Source organism: Macaca fascicularis, chromosome 10, assembly GCF_037993035.2.
Source record: "Macaca fascicularis isolate 582-1 chromosome 10, T2T-MFA8v1.1".
Classification (NCBI taxonomy): domain Eukaryota; kingdom Metazoa; phylum Chordata; class Mammalia; order Primates; family Cercopithecidae; genus Macaca; species Macaca fascicularis.
This window is the reverse complement of record NC_088384.1, coordinates 17015408-17037005: the sequence shown is the minus strand read 5'-3', so window position 1 is coordinate 17037005 and position 21598 is coordinate 17015408. Positions and strand designations below refer to the sequence as shown.

General features: G+C 42.4%; 1 long non-coding RNA gene across 1 annotated transcript in view; it reads right to left on the bottom strand.

The window, feature by feature from the left end:
• The window catches only part of LOC135965308 (uncharacterized), a 43894-nt gene extending 23370 nt beyond the window's left edge, over nucleotides 1–20524 (bottom strand). The window contains exons 1-2 of the long non-coding RNA XR_010578215.1: nucleotides 20320–20524; nucleotides 16349–16472 (exon numbers count right to left, since the gene is read on the bottom strand). This is a non-coding gene — a long non-coding RNA (uncharacterized lncRNA). The remainder of the gene's footprint in view (nucleotides 1–16348; nucleotides 16473–20319) is intronic.
• Nucleotides 20525–21598: the final 1074 nt, after the last annotated feature.

Here is a 21598-nt window from a genome sequence, read left to right as displayed (position 1 = left end):
TCTCCCTATAATGATGATGGATTCACATGAAAATCCAATTAAACACTATGAGTGATTTTACTTTAAGGTCTGCCAAACTTTGTCCACCTCCACTCATATCCAAACCAAACTTTAGTTCTTACTTTATTTCCATAAGAGATCAATTGCATGGCTACTGCCCCTTTCTTTCATCTACCTTTACTTCTTTTTTTAAAATTTTATTTTTCTGTAAGTTATTGGGGTATAAGTGGTATTTGGTTACATGAGTAAGTTCTTTGGTGGTGATTTGTGAGATTTTGATGCACCCATCACCTGAGGACTATACACTGCACCATATTTGTCGTCTTTTGTCCCTCGCCCCCTCTCACTCTTCCCCCCAAGTCCCCAAAGTCCATTGTATCATTCTTATGCCTTTGTGTCCTCATAGCTTAGCTCCCATATATCAATGAGAACAAATGATGTTTGGTTTTCCATTTCTACCAAATGCAATGAGAAGCATTATCCAGGTATGACCTAAACATTCCCGGCCTCTGCCTGCAGGTGTTTTTTAAATGTAATTCTAATTTCTATTAAGGATATACATGAATATTATATGAAAAGCCAAATAGCTCTATAAGACTTATCATGAAAAACAGCAGTTCCTGCCCCTGTCCTTGCCCCTGCCCTGAACCTCATTCATTTCCTCCCCTAAGGGCATTTTCAACTCTTCTAGGTGGGTGTGTGTGTGTGTGTGTGTGTGTGTGTGTGTGTGTGTCAGCACTAACCTTTATATCTCAAACTATTATATCTCTTTTTCCAAGATGGTGAATTAGAGGCTTTTAGCATGCCTTAGCCACTTGGAAATTGCAAGATAGTGCATAAAGATAAACTCTATGAGCTTTAATTTAAGAAGAAACATGGGAAATCCACAATAATTGTGAAGGACACCTCAGATCCCAGGAAGGAGAATGCAGGCAAAAAGCCCCCATGGTGGCATCGGGCTGATAAGGTGAGTGAAGCCCCAGTATGTGAAAGAGGCAGAGAGCCTCCCTCTATGACTTTTCTTTCCACTGGGGATCCAAGGCTGAGAGAGAGCCCTTTTTTGCTCCCCATCCCTGGAGCTAACTTGGGTAGAGGCTTGGAGATGCTGTGAAGAAAAGGAGAAAAAATAATAACACATGGAAAAAATCCTACCAACACAAAAATAATTATAAAAATTAGAAGTCTTCAGATGAGAAGGAACCAGTGTAAGAATTCCAGCACCATGAAAAATCTGAATGTATTGACATCACCAAAGGATCACACTAGCTCTGCAGCAATGGTCCCTAACCAAAATGGAAATTCAGAAATAACAGATAAAGAATTTAAAACATGGATTACAAGGAAGCTCAATGAGATCCAAGACAAAGTTAAAAACTTGCACAAATAAACTTTTAAAGCAATCCAGAAAATGAAGAAAGAGATAGACCTCTTAAAAAGAAATCAATCAGGCCAGGCATGGTGGCTCATGCCTGTAATCCCAGCACTTTGGGAGGCTGAGGCAAGCAGATCATAAGGTCAGGAGTTCAAGACCAGCCTGGTCAACGTGGTGAAACCCCATCTCTACTAAAAATATTAAAATTAGCCCAACATGATGGTATGTGTGTGTAATCCCAGCTACTTGGGAGACTGAGGCAGGAGAATTACTTGAATCCGGGAGGTGGAGGTTGCAGTGAGCTGAGATTGCACCATTGCACTCCAGCCTGGGTGACAAGAGCAAGACTCTGTCTCAAAAAAAAAAAAAAAAAAGAAAAAGAAAAAGAAAAGAAAAAAAGAAAAGAAATCAACCAGAGCTTCTGGAATTGAAAAACTTAAGAAATTTCAAAATTTGAAAGCTTTATCAATAGATTGGACTAAGCAGAAGGAGGAATTTCAGAGCTAGAAGACTGGTCTTTCAAACTAAACTAGTCAGTCTGGCTGGACACAGTACTTCATGCCTGTAATCCCAGCATTTTGGGAGGCTGGTGGGGGAAGATTACTTGAGCTCATAAGTTCGAGGCCAGCCTGGACAACATGGTGAAACCCTGTCTCTACAAAAAAAATACAAAAAATAAAAATAGCCAGGAATGGTGGTGCACACCTGTAGTCCCAGCTACTCAGGAGGCTGAGGTGGGAGGATGGCTTGAGCTTGGGAAATGGAGGTTGCAGTGAGCCAAGATTGTGCCACTGCACGCCAGTCTGGGTGATAGATCTTATCTCAATTTCAAAAAATCAAGAAATATAGGATTATGTTAAGCAACCAAACCTATGAACTATTGGCATTCTTGAGAGAGAGAAAAAAAAGGAAAACAAGCTGAAAATCATACTTGAGGGAATAATTAAAAAGATGTCCCTAACTTTGCTAGAGACTTAGACATCCAGATACAAGAAATCCAGAGAACACCTGTGCGATACTATACAAAATGATCATTATCAAGGAATACAGTCACCAGACTGTCCAAGGTCAACACTAAAGAAAAAGTCCTAAAGGCAGTTAGAGAAAAAGATCATGTGTAAAGGAAATCCCATCAGACTAACAGCATATTTCTCAGCAGAAATCTTACAAATCTTACAAGCTAGGATAGACTGGGGCCATGTTTTCAGCATTATTAAAGAAAAGAAATTTCAATCAAAATTTTTAAAATGAATTCCTTTAGTGGTTGCTAAACTAAGCTTCATGAGCAAAGGAGAAATACAATCTTTTCCAGACAAGCAACCACTAAAGGAATTCATTACCACTAGACCAACCTTACCAAGAGATCCTTAATGGAGTTCTAGACATGGAAACAAAAGAACAACACCTGCTACCATGAAAACACACTTAACACATAGCCCGCAGACCCTGTAAAGCAGCCACACAATAGAAACTTAAACAAGCCAACAACTTCATGATAGGATCAAAACTTCACATATCAATATTAACCTTGAAGGTAAATGGCCTAAATACCCCACTTTAAAGGCAAAAATAAAAAATGGCAAGTCGGATTAAAAAACAAGACCCATCTGTTTGCTGTCAAGAGAACCATCTCACATGAAATGGCAACCACAGCCTCAAAGTAAAAAGTTGGAGTAAGATCTGTCACTCAAATGGAACACAAAAAAAGAACAGGGATTGCTATTCTTATGTCAGATAAAACAAACTTTAAACCAACACAGTTAAAAAGGGGGGGAAAAAAACAGGTTACATAATGATAAAGGATTCAATTCAATAATAAGATTTAACTATCCTGAATATATATGTACCCAACATTGGAGCACTCAGATTCATAAAACAAGTACTTCTAGATTTACAAAAAGGCTTAAAGAGCTACACAAAAATAGTGGGGGACTTCAACACCTCACTGACAGTGTTAGATCACTGAGGCAGAAAACTAACAGAAATTCTGGACTTAAATTTGATACCTGACCAGTTGGACCTAGCAGACATCTACAGAATACTCCACCAATCAACCACAGAATATATAAATGTCCATATGCTCAGCCATAAAGCATCTCAATACATTTAAAAAAATCAAAATCATACCAACCATAGTCTCAGACCACAGAGGAATAAAAATAGATATCAATACCAAGAAGATCTCTCAAAATCACACAATTACATGAAAAGTAAACAACTTGCTCCTATGTAACTTCTGGGTAAACAATGACATTCAGGCAGAAATCAAAAACATATTTGAAATAAATGAAAGCAGAGACATAACATACCAAAATCTCTGTGATGCACCAAAGGAAGTACTAAGAGGAAGGTTTATGGCACTAAATGCTGCCTCGGAAATTTAGAAGGATCTCAAATTAATGATCTAATATCATATCTAAAGAAATTAGAAATGCAAAACTAAACTAACCCCAAAGCTAGCAGGAGAAAGAAAGAACTAAGAGCAGAACTAAATAAAATTGAGACACAAAATTTTGTACAAAGAATAAATGAAAACAGAAGTTGATGTTTTGAAATGATAAACAAGATCAATATTCCACTTTGTTAATATTCTAGATTAACAAAGAAAAAAAAGAAGGTCTAGAGAAGCAAAACCAGAAATGACAAAAGTGACATTACAACCTATCATGGAAATGCAAAAGATTATCAGGGACTACTATGAACACATCTGTGCACACAACCAGAAAATCTAGAGGAAAATGGATAAATTCCTGAAAACACAATGTCCCAAGATTGAATCAGGAAGAAACTGAAACCCTGAACAGGCCGATATAAAGTTCTGGAATTGAATCAGTAATAAAAAAAGAAGCCCCAGACCATATGAATTCACAGCCAAGTCCTACAAGACATAGAAGAGCTAATACCAATCCTACTGAAACTATTCCAAAAAATCAAGGAGAAAGGATTCCTCTTTAATTTATTCTTTAAAGTCAGTATCACCCTGATACCATAACCTGGCAAAGACACAGTAAAAAAAGAAAACTATAGACCAATATCCCTGATGAATATAGACATAAATATATTCTTGACATTAGACCTTTGTCAGATGCATGGTTTGTGAATATTTTCTCCCATTCTGTAGGTTGTCTGTTTACTCTCTTGATAGTTTCAAGCAAAAATCAAACAAAATGCTAGCAAAATGAATCCAGAAGCACATCAAGAAATTACTTCATCATGATCAAGTAGGCTTCATTCCAGGATGCAAGGTTGATTCAACACATGCAAATAATTCACCACATTAACAGAATTAAAAACCATATTATCATCTCGATAGGTATGGAAAAAGCTTTGGTTAAAATCCAATGTCCCTTCATAATAAACCACCTCAAGAAACTAGGCATCAAAGAAACATACCTCAAAATAATAAGAGTCATCTATGACAAATCCACAACTAATGAGCAAACTGGAAGCATTTTTCTTAAGAACAAGAACAAGGCAAAGATGTCCACTCTCACCACTTCTATTCAACAGAGTACTGGAAGCCTTTGCGATCAATCAGGCAAGAGAAAGAAGTAAAAGGCATCTAAGTAGAAAAGAAGGTGAACTGTTTCTTTTTGCAGATAACATGATTTTATACCTAGAAAACCCTAAAGACTCTACCAAAAGGCTTTTGGAACTGATAAATGACTTCGGTAAAGCTTCAAGGTAAAAATTAATGTATAAAAATCAGTAGCATTTCTATACACTGATAACGTTCAGGCTGAGAGCCAAATCAACAACACAATCACATTTACAATAGCTGCAAAAGAAAAAATACCTTGGAATTTAACCATGGAGGTGAAAGATCTCTACAAGTAGAACTTCAAAACACTGTTTTTGAAGAAGTAACTTATTGAAATAAATTATTGATGACACAAACAAGTGGAAAAATACTCCATGCCCATAGATTAGAAGAATCAACACCATTAAAATGGTCATACTGCCCAAAATAATCTATAGATTCAGCACTATTCTTATCAAGCTACTAATGTCATTTTTCACAGAACTAGGAAAAACTTCTAAAATTCACAGGAAACCAAAAAATAACCCAAATAGCTAAAGCAATTCTAAGCCAGAGCTGCTGTTGCTCACTGCTGCTCACTCAGTACCCAGAGGAAGTGGAGGACAGCCCACAGATGACCCGCCCTGCAGGAGATAAGTCACACCTTATGGAAAAACTCCAATCACAATTTGTCTTTTGTCTTAAGTTCCAAAAGGACATGCATTTCTTTCTATTGTTGAAACAGAAAAGACAGGTGAGTGTACTTGCAAACAAAGGAGCAGGAAACAAGAGGCAGCAAACACTACAGGCTTTCCTTCCATGTGGCAAAGGGATGATGCATCTCAGAGATGGGAGTTCAGATCCTGAGGTGCCACGCTTAAAAATAATAATAGCCACAGTCTGTGTGTCTTATCTGCTTCACTGAGAGGGAAGAAAAACATTACCCAGGAACTTAAGGGGGTCTCAGGCTCCATGTAAGGAACTTTCTGAAGCGCCTCCAGTTACATTTGATCTAAAGTTATAAGCTTGAATTTCAAATGTACAACTTAACAGTTGCACATCTTAGAGGAAATAGTTTGACATCTCTGAGTCTTGATTTCCTCACCTATAAAATGGGAATAAAACCAGAGATCTGCACAGTTGTTACACTGGTTAATGAGATATGTTCTGGCAACCTCAGTACATGTTTGTTGAATCTGATTCACAGGTTAATGTCCATGAGTATTTCCCTTCCCAACCAGTCCTATGGTAGCACAGCTCTCAGGAAAATACTCCTCACACATTTCTCATTTTTCAGTCATACCTTATTTATTAAAATGGTTAGGAAAGAAGCTAGTCTATAGAAATTAATTTTCAATACAACTGAGGCTAAGATTTTTTGAGTTTGAATTTTTTATGGAAATAATTCTTAAAAGTAGTAATACACATTTTCTTGCTTTTTTTTTTTTTTTTTTTTTTTTAGATGGAGTCTCGCTCTGTTGCCCAGGCTAGAGTACAGTGTTTGATCTTGGCTCACTGCAACCTCCGCCTCCTGGGTTCAAGCGATTCTCATGTCTCAGCCTCCAGAGCAACTGGAATTACAGGCGCACGCCACCATGCCTGGCTAATTTTTGTATTTTTAGTAGAGACGGGGTTTTGCCATGTTGGTCAGGTTGGCCTCGAACTCCTGACCTCAGGTGATCCACTCGCCTTGGCCTCCCAAAGTGCTGAGATTACAGGCACTGTGCCACTGAGCCACTGCACCCGGCCTTGTTGCTTTCTTAAGCAGAAGATTTGGAACACAATTTACTCTTGCTAGGTATACTTAAGTTCTGTTCATTTCCTACACATTGTGTTTGATTTTATAATAATTTTCTGTGCAAATTTTTTTTTAAGTTTTTCTTTACAAATTCTATATATTCTAATTAAATTGAAATAAAAATTTCCTGTTAACAACAACAGCACAAAATTCTACCAACACAGAGACAATTAGAACCTTCATACGCACACACATATACCCCGAGAGGCTGAAAGAAAATGTTGATAGATTTGATTACATACAAATGAATAGTTTCTCCATGTCAAAATTCACATAAACAAAATGAAAAGCAAATAGTGAACTGACAAAATATTTGCACCAACATGAGAAAACATAATATAAAACATGGTTAATATCTTAAATACATAATTAATTCTTGCTTTTCTATTTTTATTTATTTACTTTTGAAACAGAGTCTCACTCTTTTGCCAGGCTGGAGTACAGTGGTGCGATCTTGGCTCACTGCAACCTCCGCCTCCCAAGTTCAAGCGATTCTCCTGCCTCAGCCTCCCAAGGAGCTGGGACTAGAGGCACACACCACCACACCCAGCTAATTTTTGTATTTTTAGTAGATACCGGGTTTCACCATGTTGGCCAGGATGATCTCCATCTCTTGATCTTGTGATCTGCCCACCTCAGCCTCCCAAAGTGACTTCTTGCTTTCTAATCTCTCTTACTATAGAGAGAAGACCTGAGTCTCAGGTTGCCTGCTTGGGGCAGGCTGATGTTGGTGTTGGAAGCTTTTTTCCTGTAAGTGCTTCAGGGAACCCAATATTTAATGACGCCTCTCTAGCCAGATGTTGAGCTCCTTGAAGGCAAAGGGTTGGCTTCAGTTTTTTTGGGTTTTTTTTTTTTTTTTGAGACGGAGTCTCGCTCTGTGGCCCAGGCTGGGGTGCAGTGGCACTATCTCGGCTCACTGCAAGCTCTGCCTCCCGAGTTCACGCCATTCTCCTGCCTCAGCCTCCGAAGTAGCTGGGACTACAGGCGCCCGCCACCTTGCCCGGCTAATTTTTTGTATTTTTTTTAGTAGAGACGGGGTTTCACCGTGTTAGCCAGGATGGTCTCGATCTCGTGATCAGCCCGTCTCGGCCTCCCAAAGTGCTGGGATTACAGGCTTGAGCCACCGCCCCCGGCCTGGCTTCAGTTTTATAGTGGCTCCTATTTAGCACTACCTCATCCATTCCTTCCAAATTGAACTGGATTGAGTTGAAGCTCTGCCTCGCAGTGTTTCATGCAAAATTGATCTTCAATCAACATTTTTGAATGAATATGTAGAGAACAAAAAGTCACTTTTTTCTCTATGAAGTTCTGTTATTATACATCAGATATCTGTAAATAGTAGAGCTATCTGTCTCTACTGACCTCTACATCAAGCCATCAGCTATTGTATCTCCTGGTGTCAGGAGGTCTCTCCTTCTTCTTGTGTGTGGTTTCTATCTCTTGGCCACAGGGAATCAGAACAATTATTATGTTCCAGGCATTTTTCTTGATGATGGGGATACCAGAAATAACCACCACCCTCCGGTCCTTAAATGGCCCTCCATCGTGAGAAGGAAGATGATTGACTTTGATAAGCACTCCACCGGAGAGAGATACAGTGTGAGACGCACAAGTCAGAAGGCTTGATGGATGAACTGGGGAGAGGGCAGAGCTTCATACCTTCCACCAAACGCCTCAGTTAAAAACCGAGGTTGTGGGGGGATGGTGGTAAGATGTTTGTATATTCAAAGATGGAGCCATAAAAGCTCAAAGTGATCTGTGTAATAGAAAAATGGAAAAGAAAATGTATTTATCACCCACAATATCCCCTAGCATGGTGCCAGACACTTCACATGGGTTATCTAGTGATCCCTCCAACGGTTCCTTTGGCAGAATAGGAAACTAAGAATTTTAGGTTATCAATATCCTGTAGCCAGTAAAAGGTGGACTTAGGATTCAAATTCAGGTCTGTCTGTCCCCAAAGCCCGTGTATGCCGTTGTGCTTCGGGGAATCTTTAGAAGCCTTTTCTCACTCAACTCAAATTGTTCTGAAAGGTTGTGGATATAAGGACAATCAAAGTTCATTCTAATGTTTTTTGTTCCAGTAGAGGGGCTTGATGTGGGGAAGATGGAACGCTGGTTGGGCAGTACATTTGTATTTGTAACCATGACCCTCTTTGCAGCTTCACATTCAGACATACTTCTCTTACTGTAGAGAGAAGACCTGAGTCTCAGGTTGCCTGCTTGGGGCAGGCTGACGTTGGTGTTGGAAGCTTTTTTCCTGTAAGTGCTTCAGGGAACCCAATATTTAATGACGCCTCTCACTTGAAGATGCGGCTAATCTATTATCACTCAACATGACGTTGGGTCTCTTTGTTTGTTTTATGGAAATTGGCTGCACCAGTTTCTGCCCAATGTTCGGTGTTGCCCAGCTGTCCTGGAGGAATTGAGGCAAAAAAAAAAAAAAAAAAAAAGCCAATAAAATAGAGTGTTTCTCTACATGGCAGCATTTGAGGAGATGCAGAAAGTCTTCCCAGGTATTCCTTCCCTCCTCTGGCCCAATACAATGTCTGTGGTTCCACTGTGAATGACAGAGTACTTTCAGAACTGGAAGAGCCTGTGGAGACCATCATCTGACAGCGATAGATGAGTTAACTGAGACCCGGTGGAGGGAAAGGTCCTTCTAAGACCATGCAGAGAAGTATGAGTGACTGCTTCAGTCCTTCAGCCCAGTGCTGGGCACCTACAAGCCACTCACTAAATATTTGTGTATTTATTTGTTAAGCCTTAGAGACAGCACTTTTCAAAAGAATAGAATTGGGCTGGATGCGGTGGCTCACACCTGTAATCTGAGCACTTTGGGAGGCCGAGGTGGGCGGATCACAAGGTCAAGAGATCGAGACCATCCTGGCCAACTTAGTGAAACCCCGTCTCTACTGAAAATACAAAAAGTTATTTGGGCGTGGTGGCACTTGCCTGTAATCCCAGCTACTTGGGAGGCTGAGGCATGAGAATCACTTGAACCAGGGAGTCGGAGGTTGCAGTGAGCCGAGATCATTGCACCACTGCACTCAAGCCTGGCAACAAAGTGAAATGTCTCCAAAAAACAAAGCAAAACAAAAACAAACAAAAAAAAAGGGATAGAACTATTAGTGGGAAAGGAAGAATTTCTAGTAGCGGGCCCAGTTTATAAAAGGTTTTAGATGCAAAAAAAAAAAATTGAGGATATGGTTCAGGAACAGGGAATGCTAAGTAAGCACGGGGTACTCTAAGAGGATTAATGAAATACGAGGCCAAAAAGATAGATTAGAACCACATGGTAGACAGCCCTGAGTACCAGTGTAAGGCCTTGCACTGCTGCCTCTGTCCTGTCATCTGATGGCCCCAGGCCATCCACTCAGGGTGGCATGTATGGCTTGGCTTCTCTTGAAATCTACCACCTTCTTTTTATACTACAATGTTTATTAATCTATTCTGTTAGCAAAGTTAGCAAATGCTTCCTACTCGTCTACAGCATGTCAGGCGCTGGGCTAAGTTCTAGAAGCCTGTAAAAAATGTGGCAAATAAGGCTCTTGACTTCACAAAACTTACATTTCCATGGGATATAGCACAATAAACACAAATAAATCAACAGCAGCATAAACCAATTGTGCCACACACTCAGAAGAAATGAAGCACAACATTGTGACTGTAACCAAGTTGCAGGAAGTACATTAAATGTGATGGCCAAAGAAGGCTTCTCTGAGGAGGTGACATTTGAGCTGAGACCCCCCCACCCCCCAGCCCACGCACCAAAAAAAAAAACTGAGATGGAGCTGGCCACACAGGGATGGGAGAAGCTGGGCTCAGCCAAACAAAACTGCAAGTATAAGTCTCCGTAGATAAAAGAATAAGATACAAAATTCAAAAATGACCAGGCTAAACTCAGTCATGGATAAAAAGAAATGAGAAGGTCTCAGGATGAAGTCTTTGTCATTGGACAAATTAAAAACAGGACAGATCTGAACTATGATTAAAGAACAAAGGTCACCGGTTGCAGTGGCTCATACCTGTAATCCCAGCACTTTGGGAGGCGGAGGCGGGCAGATCATGAGGTCAAGAGATCGAGACCATCCTGGCTAACATGGTGAAACCCCGTCTCCACTAAAACTACAAAAATAAGCCAGGTGTGGTGGCAGGTGCCTGTAATCCCAGCTACTTGGGAGGCTGAGGCAGGAGAACTGCTTGAACCCGGGAGGCGGAGCTTGCAGTGAGCTGAGGTTGCGCCACTGCACTCCAGCCTGGGCGACAGAGCGAGACTGTGTCTCAAAAAACAAAAAACAGAAGTCTCTCAATATCTAGGTTGAGCTCAGTGGTTCTCAAACTTGAATGAGCACAAGAATCATCCAGGAAGTCTGTTAAAAATGCACATTATTGGGCCTCATCCCAAGAAATGAAGAGCATTTTTAGACAAATACCTCAGTTGGTTTTGAGGCGTCATCCTCAGGACACATTTGGAGAACCACTGAACTAAAAAGCAGGAAGGACAGCAGTGGGCACAGGAGGGGTGGGCTGGGACGCAGTGCCGGGGAGGAGAGTGAATCAGAGGGAGGAAGTAAGGACGCGCCATCAGCAATCTGCTTCTACCTTGCCGTGACTGGCTTGTATCTGGCTTCTTTGTGCCCAGATTGGCAAGCTGAGTCATAATGACATTAGTGAATGCTAAAGAACTCGGTTCTGGGAAACCTGGAATACCTGAGGACGTCAGGATGGAGAATTGTTAAGCAATGGAGGGAAATTATTGCTAATGGGAGCCCAGTAATAGTCATCACACCCACAATTCCCCCCATCACATCCTCTCTGAGATTCAGGTTAGAAGACAACTCCTGCTCTGCTAGGAGGATGAGGAGTTAAACATAATGCATTTTCAACAGGCTTCAGGTCCCACTGGGCCAGCAGGATGTCATTGTTGGTCTGGCGTGGGCTTCTGAGGAGTACTTCGAAACAGAGTAAAGGCAGTGGCAAAACAATTGGCCATGTCATTCCAAACCCATCCGAGCAAATTACACAGAAGGCAAGCAAGCGTCATTATGATTTATATAAATATATGTTGCAGATTTCATTAAGATTAAGCCAGCTTTGCAGTTATCACTTGCTGGGTTGTTTGCTTGGTCCTTAATCTTTATTTGCAACTGCCGATTAGCCTCATAAAGAACTCCCGTGGCCAGGAGCAAGCCTGAGCCTCACTTTGCTTTCTTCTCTTTAGGATTTCAGTCAAGGAGATGCCTACCTGGGGACAGAATCTGGAAAAGATCTCAAAATAGATCTTCTCAAGGCACCCGGAGGCAAACGAGGCATAGACACACTAGGATAAAAGCTGTCTTCAAGTCAAAGCCCTCCCTAGGGCTCCAGGCAGAGCAAAGGACCAGATCTCCCCCTCTGCACTCCCCACCTACAGGTGAGCACTCAGGCAGGGGACACTCAAAGCAGATGAATGAGGTAATAGTGGCTGTCAGCTTTTTCATGTCAATGAAATGAATGATTGTCATTTGAGCAATCATTCAACAATTCATTTAAATTCATTTATTAAGCTACAGTGTACAGGCAATCAGATGCTCAGTATACAGATGAAAAAAATAAGAATACCACAATTCCTTGCTCTAAAGGAATTAACTCTGCTTTAGAGATAGGCACAAAAACATGATCTCAGGTTGGGAGAAGAAGGGTGAAGAAATCATAATAGTATAGCACATAGCTGAAGGATTTGGGGTTTTATTAAGCAGGCTGGAATTTTTCAAGTCTTCTAGAAACACCATCTTTTGTTTGTCCAAATAAGATCTTATGCAAAGACTCACACAACTGCTGGAGTGGTCTTTCTAAAATGTCAGTCTGACCACATCACTCCTGGGCTTAGAGCAAAGATCTGCAAACTTTCCATAAAGGGCCAGTTGATATATATGTTAGATTTTACAGACCAGACACCTCTGTCACAACTACACAACTCTGCCCTTGTAGTGCTAATGAGGCCAGACACAGTAAGTAAATGAACGGTTGTGGCTGTGTTCCAATAAAATTGTGTTTGTGGAAACAGGCAGCTGGTCAGATTTGGACCATGGGCTATAGTTTACCCCTGACTTAGAGTCACTCAGAGGTTCACATTCCCTTAGCATGGGACCCCGCACTTTTCACAATAGGAACTCCAGCACCCAGTTGACCACTCTGTCCCTCCCCGTCCCCTCTCTCTGCATCCTCTGATCCAGCCACATAGAACTTTTCTCTGTAACCTGAAAACACCATGGTCCCTCACAACATGATGTCTTCATGCATGCTGTTCACACTCGCTGAATTGTCTCTACTTTGTCAATAAAATTCCTATTTGTTCATGTTCTAGCGCATATGTCCCCCATCTTATTATTTTTGCAGCATTTGACTACTTGGAAAAACTGATTATTTTCATGTCCATCTATCCCAGCAGAGTCTGAGTTTCTCAAAAGCAGGGTCCATGTACTTATTCCTTCCTGGATCCAAGCTGCCAGCACTAAGAAATGTTTAATGGATGAAATGCACTACAATAAATGGAGGCCACTAGACTAGAGAAAAACATACTGTATCCCTGTCCTGTTCAATCAGAAGTGTCAAGGTCTCTTTCCAAACTTCTGAGCCTAAAAAATTGTCTCTAGAGAGCCTCCCTCTTTCCAGATTTGTCTTCCTTTCGTTTCTCCTTCCAATTCTACTTTCGTTTTTTTCTTTCTCTACTAAACTCTAACCCCTCACACAGTGAGTACAGAATAGTGAAGGACCATTCCAGTGCTTTTATCTAGTAACTAAAAATTTTGCCTACAGTAACTTACTCAACACACATTTTTGAGTACCTTCCATATATTTAGGATACACCTGTAAACAAGGTAGCTGTACCCTAACCTCTCAAGAAGCCCCAAGTTTACAGGTAGAGAAAGGAAATGAACAAGTGGTTAGACCACAGATTGGTAAATGTTACCGTAGAAAGCAGAGGTAGTGGCAGCAGGTGATTCAAGCCCAAACCTGGGATGGCAGGAGGTGGGAAGTCACATAATTCTTCCTTTGATTAAGTGATATCTGAGGCAAGGCATGGAGTCATCATACTAAGTAGGAGTTAGCTAGGTAAGTGGGGCAAAGAACATACCAGGAGGAGGGACAGGAAAAGTAAAGTCCTGAGAGTAAGAAAGAGGCATGAACTCAGGGAACAGAGAGTAATTTAGCCTCAGGCAAAGTTGTACTGTGCTCAAAGTTTGCAGCAAGTTTCATGGGAGCAGACATCACTATCCCAGGGGTGGAACCTAGCAAGTGGGACCCACAGCAGAAGTCTCAGGAAGAAGCAATAGTTGGAGTCACTCAAGTAGAAGCAGTATACTTCCAGCCAGCTTAGAGGAGGGCAGAGCTGAGCTACAACTCAGCTCCTAAACCAAGAGTCAGCAGTTCATGCATTCCAAAACTATGAGTAAGCCACTGTGATGCAGAGGGAGATACAGTGATTGGACAGACAGACATAAGCAAGCAGGATTCCAGAAGCCCATCAATGAGTCTGAGGACTGGGGGGCAGGAGTAGCTGGAACCAGAGGCGCCCTGAGGACTGGGGGGCAGGAGTAGCTGGGACCAGAGGAGCCCTGAGGACTGGGGGGAAGGAGTAGCTGGGACCAGAGGAGCCCTGAGGACTGGGGGGAAGGAGTAGCTGGGACCAGAGGCGCCCTGAGGACTGGGGGGAAGGAGTAGCTGGGACCAGAGGCGCCCTGAGGACTGGGGGGAAGGAGTAGCTGGGACCAGAGGCACCCTGAGGACTGGGGGGAAGGAGTAGCTGGGACCAGAGGCGCCCTGAGGAAAGGAGTAGCTGGGACCAGAGGTGCCCTGAGGACTGGGGGGAAGGAGTAGCTGGGACCAGAGGCGCCCTGAGGAAAGGAGTAGCTGGGATCAGAGGCGCCCTGAGGACTGGGGGGAAGGAGTAGCTGGGACCAGAGGAGCCCTGAGGACTTGGGGGCAGGAGTAGCTGGGACCAGAGGAGCCCTGAGGACTGGGGGGAAGGAGTAGCTGAGACCAGAGGTGCCCTGAGGACTGGGGGGCAGGAGTAGCTGGGACCAGAGGCGCCCGCCACCACCCCTGGCTAATTTTTTGTATTTTAGTAGAGATGGTGTTTCACTGTGTTAGCTGGGATGGTCTCAGTCCCCTGACCTCGTGATCCGCCCACCTCAGCCTCCCAAAGTGCTGGGATTACAGGCGTGAGCCACCGCGCCCGGCCAGGATAAAGTTTTATACCAGCAGAGGCACTGAAAGGTCTTTCAGAAACTAAGACAGAAGGAGAAAAGACAGACAGGGAGACCTCAACTCTAGGAATCAGGAGAGAGAGCTCTACTCCCAGGCACTGCTCACAGGTCCACTGGGGCTCATCACTATTCCATTCTGCCTGACTTAGATACCACCGGCTCCTGAAGACAGTATTGAAGAGCATCATGGCTGATGTTATCTGGGTCTAGAGTCAAATATCCCTGAGAGTATAACAGCTTGCTTGGCCTGGTTGAGGAACCCCAAGCCCCCCAAACTTTCTAGAAACTGGCCATCATTAAGATTGATTTTGCCAGTAACATACCTTCCCTCCCTTTCGTCACAGGGCCACCATTTCATCCTTTGAAATGAAAAAAAACCCACCACAGTCATGTCCTTTTCACTGAGATTCATTTTAACTTCCTTCTATAACCTTCCATAATCTCTTCATGAACACCTTGCAGAGTCTCGTTCTAAGCCTTTGGGGCTCTGGGGTTAGAGGTTAACTCTTAATTGAACCTCCTCTTACCAAGAACAAACAACACAGACTGTCTACCAGGCAGGATTTACATACCCAGCCTTCCACCGTCTCTCCTTCTCCTCCATTCAAGACAGAGGGGCCTGCAGAAGCCTTGATCTCCGAGTGGTCTGTGGCCGTGAGGTGGAGAGATACAACTGCTTTGTCGAGGACCCAGGGGAAGACTGAACTGTGTCTGCCTGAGTCTTATCAAAGGAAAAATGGTAACAGCACTTTTATTTTTTTTTTAATGAGTAATATAGGGGAAATATAGGAGAAAAAACTTGTAAGTAAGAATTTGAAATTAAGTTTGCCAAATATGCTGAGAGTTGATCCTTGGAGAAACTTTATCTTTACTGCATAGTCAAATACATCGACTTTGGGGGCACCTGGCAATTACTGCATGGCATAGATTCAATTTGTTCTTGTGTAGACAATATTATCTGGCACAGGAAACAGGAAACCTTCACACATATTTTAGTAAACACAATCCCAGATCGTGAAGAAGGGCTTCTGAGGGCTCCTCATTGACACAGCTGGCATCCCTTTTTGCTTCGCAGCCAGTGAAGAGGCAAGGCCCGTTCAAATCTCCCAGGTGTCGAGGCTCGTTGGGCAGCCTGGGAAGGGCTGAAACAGAGACAGCAGACATCCTCTGATGTCTGAGGACGATTAAAAGCAAAAGAGGAGATCTCTGGTAGTCTATTCTTTTTTTCTCTGATAGATTGGTGATTCTCAAAATTTGGTGGTGAGGGGGGACAATTTTTGGGAACACCTGAAATGTACTTGTATGGTTTATCCATAAAGACCGTAAAGCCACTCTTATTTTTCCTAAAAAAAAATTCTTGTCATTTCAGGGAGTAATTTTACTGCCTTGCATGTATAAAGACATACCTTGTCACGTATCCAAAGCTATGATAATTCCATTTGGAAGAATAACGTGGCATAATCATGGTGCCTTTGCCAATTTCAGGTGAATGTCAAATACTAGTATTGGAGAATATGTGGATCTTCAGCCCTGTTGAGAGAAAAAGGTGGGCAGAGTACAGGGGCGGGGGGGGCACTACTGGTCCTTTTACTATCTTAGTTCACTATACCTTTGTCAGGTGCCAAGTACTGAGTGTTGGCATAATGAAGGCAACTTGATTTGCCAAGTTGTACCTTCAATAGACTCTTCATTCCAGATGACTATAGGACTCATTTAAGTACTGCTTTACCAATGCATGCTCTAGGCTACTAGTTTTCTATTCTCTAATAGTAACCAGGCCTTCACTGAGTTTGACTCAGTCAGATTACATAACCTGTACCCGATTTTTATCCTAGAGAGTCTAATGCCTATAACCAGTTCTGGTACTAAATATTGTACCCATTAAGGTTTAGTTATAGGTAATAGGACTATTCCTTTAACAAGTTTTGAGAATTAACACGGGGAATTATTGGAGGAGCTTGAGGAGCAGGCTGCAGAATTAACCTCCAAGAATGATTTCTAGAATAGCACTGCGGGATTGGCTACCAGAGGAAGGACCTTCTACCATAAGAAGGATGCTGGAAGTCAGGAAGGACTACAGAGACTCTTGTTTCCACGGTCATGTTGAGGCTGCATGGTCATTACCAGCAACAGAATATCGCTTAGGTTAAAACCTTCCCTGCCACTTTGGGAGGCCAAGGTGGGTAGATCACAAGGTCAGGAGATTGAGACCATCCTGGCTAACACAGTGAAACCTCATCTCTACTAAAAATACAAAAAACTAGCCGGGCGTGGTGGCACACACCTGTAGTCCCAGCTACTTGCGAGGCTGAGGCAGGAGAATCACTTAAATCCAGAAGGCAGAGGTTGCAGTGAGCCAAGATCGCACCATTGCACTCCAGCCTGGGTGACAGAGCGAGACTCCATCTCAAAAAAAAAAAAAAAAAAAAAAAAAAAAAAAAAAAACCCTTCCCTGTGAAACTTAGGCCTGCTTGAAATATTGCTAAGTGTGTCTGATTATAAAATCAAGATCCTATCCAAAACTTTAGCTGCAGAGGAGTCTAGAAAATACTGTTTTCAGTTTTCCAATGTCTTCAGCACAAAAGAAAGAATACTTAAAGGAGGTTGCCAGCAGATGTGGAGGGAGCTAGGCTACTGTATTCACTCCTCCACCACCATGAGTTCCATCCAAGTTCTCAAATTATGAATTAATCAACCAAGTATTTGTTGCAGTGCTACGGCACACAGAGTACCTTGGCGGGTACAGGGTTGTATGAGGTGTGTCTACAGTATGATGTTCGTTGATTTCACAAACTAAGCCAAATTAATGGGCTGGAATGGATATCTCCTTTCAAAGGGGAACCCTTACATAGAACCGTCTGGCCTCAGACCTTTTCTGGACTCCCTGTTTGGAGGGCTTAATGAGCATACACACATATGTACCTTCAAAATCAGGTTCATTGTTTTAAAACCATACTTGTCAGAATACTATCTCATGTGGACAATGTGCCAGGCCCCTGTGGTATGTTGTTTACATGCATTACATTACTTCAATTGCATGACAAATTTCACTGTGAAGTCGGTGCTATTCTCATTTCTCTTTTAATGAAAGAAATAAAAGCTCAGAAAAGTTAAGTGACTTTTGCAAAGCCTCACGTGTTCTAAGTGTCCAGCAGGAGGAGGGAACTGAAGGCTCTGTGGCTTCAAAGGCCATTCTCTTCCCGTAACATTAACATTCCTTTCCTTAACTAAGAGAATGGAGTTTTCCTTCCAGCCTGAGAGCCTACCGTATCTCTTGGGTTTGGATCTCAGTGACGTTCTACTGTTTCCATGAAGGGCAGCCTCTCAGTGCAAAAAGGTGTCTCTGAGTTGGTTACTGTTCCTGAATAAATTCAAGTGAATATATGCTTAGATCTGCAGCCAGTCTATGGAGAGAGAGCAGGAGTGTTATGAATCATGGATTTATTACTTTAATATTCCCAAAGCTTCGCCAAGTGGCTATCTGAGAACAGGATAGTCATCAACTAAATATAACAAGAATAGGATGTATAATCAATAATCATCTAGACGTATAAGGTGAAGTGTGTTTACTTAGATTTACACATGCCACTTCATTATTATATCTAGGTAATATTTGGCTTCCATTCTCATGTGATATATAATTAATTCCTTCCTTCAATTTCTTTCTGATACAATGTAATATTGAGGTTGAATATGTGAGCTCAGTTTAGTTTGGATCCCTGGCTCAGTCACTAACTAAAAATGGAACTTGAGCTAATTATTTAATTTCTTCTTAAGTCTCATTTTTCCTCTAAGTAAAATAATGATAATAATGGTACCTACCTCACAAGGTTATTCATAGAGTTGTTGAATGGATTAAATCTGATCATTTGAAAAAGACATTAACATACGCTTTGGTACATAGTAAACACTAAATAAATGTGAGATATCAGTTTTGTTTTGTTTTGAGACAGATTCTCACTCTGTCACATAGGTTGAAGTGCAGTGGTGTGATCTCAGCTCACTACAACCTCCGCCTCCTGGGTTCAAGTGATTCTCCTGCCTTAGCCTACAAAGTTGCTGGGATTACAGGCGCACACCACCACACACAGCTAATTTTTGTATTTTTAGTAGAGATAGGGTTTCACCATGTTGACCAGGCTGGTCTCGAACTCCTGACCTCACGTGATCTGCCCGCCTTGGCCTCCCAAAGTGTTATGATTGCAGGCGTGAGCCACCATGCCCGGCCAGAATTTAATTTTTATTTATCATGTACAAAACTCTGCTCTAGGCACCCTAAAAATTCTTACTTTCACTAATTCAACAAACATTTACTGAATGCTGGAGATTATAAAGGATTCTGGTATGGTTTCAGCCCTCTAGGAACTCAATGTGTGGCAGAGGAAACAGATCAGTGAACAAATCAATGGAGTTAAAAGTCTATGGTATCTAGTTGTGGTACACACTGTCCAGGATAGAGTGCAAGTATGAGAGTGAGTGGTAGTTCTGCTTGGCTATTATCTCTGGGGAGACTTCAAAAAGATGATGTTTGAGATTAGTCTAGAAAGATGGTTCCAGAGGGTAGAAAGAAAGGGAATTCCATGCAGAAACAAACAAACAAACAAAAAAGCAAGAATGAAAGCAAGCTGACACGAAGGGAACCGTAGATACTGTGATGGGACAAAACTCAAACAAGGGGTGGGAGGCAGACGGATCTAGGGTCTGGGGGGATATTGCCATAAGTAGTCATAAGCAATGTCAGCAAATGTTGCTCTAAACTATATAAATCCCAGTGCTCCCTGTGGCCCAGTCCCTGCTCATTGTCAGGTGGGAATTAATGACAATCAAATCTTCCTTGGTCATCATACTTAAAAATGTCAGAGGGTAGAAATACAGTCAACACCAAGACCTCCTAATATCTAGGTTTGCATCTCTCTCCCCAAATCTTACATTCATAACAACTGTAGAACGTGTCTCCCCTCTCTCCACTCCACAAGTCCCACGTGCAGTTTCTTCATTGCCATGCCCCTCTTTGGTCCATCCCAGCTACAGCCACCCCCTAAATGGCTGCTTTGCTCCCACCTGCTGGCCAGTCCGAGGGCAGCCAACAGGGAATTCTCAACCATGTTGTGCTACAAGACAGCATAGCCAGGGCGTTCATTTGCTGGTAGACCCCACATGGTTTTAAGGAAAAGGAGGCTATCTCTAGCTCAGTGACTCCTGGAAGGCCTCAGGCACCAGGTGATACCTGAGTTGGGACTATGCCATCTGAGAAGTCCCAGATGGAACTTAGGACAGATGGAAAGTAAGAAAAAAGCCATGTTGAGGGAGAAAGAAAGGAGCCAATGGAGCCAACGCTGGTGTAGGATCTCTATGCATTGGGAACAGTTGTACTCACTTGGCCCTCTGCACACCGGGGATGCAGGTTTTCTGAGGCACCACAGCATTTGGGAAGTAGAGGAGACCTTAGATATTCTGTCTTCCAGTCCTTTGGCTTTAGAGATAAAATTTAGGACCAGAGAGAAAAAGAACACAGATTCTTGTTTAAAATTCCAACATTTACTTCACTTCTTCAATCAAAATTACAAATTAGATTCATCATCCCCAGGAAACTATGATGTTACTTGTCGTGAGTATGAACATAGAGAGTCACAAAAGGTATGAAAGAGGTTGGTATGTATTTGTGTGTTCCTTTTAAAAAGGATGTACTCCTTGGGCTATGTCGTTCAGGATTCATTTTAGCAAGGATGGAAGTGGGAGAAAGGCAGTACGGGGTGAGCATTTTAAGGGGTGGTACTAACTTGAATTCCCCCTGGGTTCTGCCACTCACAAGTGGGGTATGATGTTGGTCAGTTCCTTAGTCTCCTTGAGCCTCAGTTTCCCTGTCTGTAAAATGAAGTGTGTGATTGCACCTTGCTCCCTGTGTTGTTGTCAGGATCAGTTGAGATAATGAAGAGAAAGCCCTTACCAAAGGCAGCAAGTCACTGCTAAATTGGTGGTAGCTAATATTATTAGTTCTGTTGAACAAACAAATTCTGCAGGCACCTTACAGCAGACATTCTAATATGTTCAGCATCCATTTCAATCGTATTTATTGTGTTTCCCTTGTCCTCTGGGCCATGGTCCATATTTACAGGCAAGGTGCTTTGTTGGCAGTATCAGCATTGATTGTGGGATGACCTAGGGGCCTTCAAACTGTCCCTTCTTCAAGATGGCCATGGCAGTCAGCCCTCAGGGGAACAGCAGGGCTCTGCCAATTGCACTTGGTGTGGAGCATGTGGTCAGCAGGGTGAGCACAGCCTCCATCCTGGCTGGGGAAGGTGAGCTGGCAGACGCTGATTCCAACACAGACGTTGCCCAGGAGAGTGGCAGTCACTGGTATCAGGATTTGCTGACTGTGTTACCTCCTGGCACAGCATTCACACACAGCCCTAGAATGACTCTTGCGTTGGAAAAGGATTCTTCCTGCCTCGTGTTTTGTGGCAATTTCCTTCTCGGGGACAAAGCCTGGCTCTGTTACAAGATTTGGTTTACAGAAAAAGGCCCTTGTACCATGCCCAGTTTTCCAGATGGGCTGCTCTTTAAACTAAAAAAAAAAAAAAAAAAATTGATTTGGCCAAGTTCACCTGGTGAACCCATAAGCACAGTAGGGCTAGTCCTCCCATTTGAATGCCACC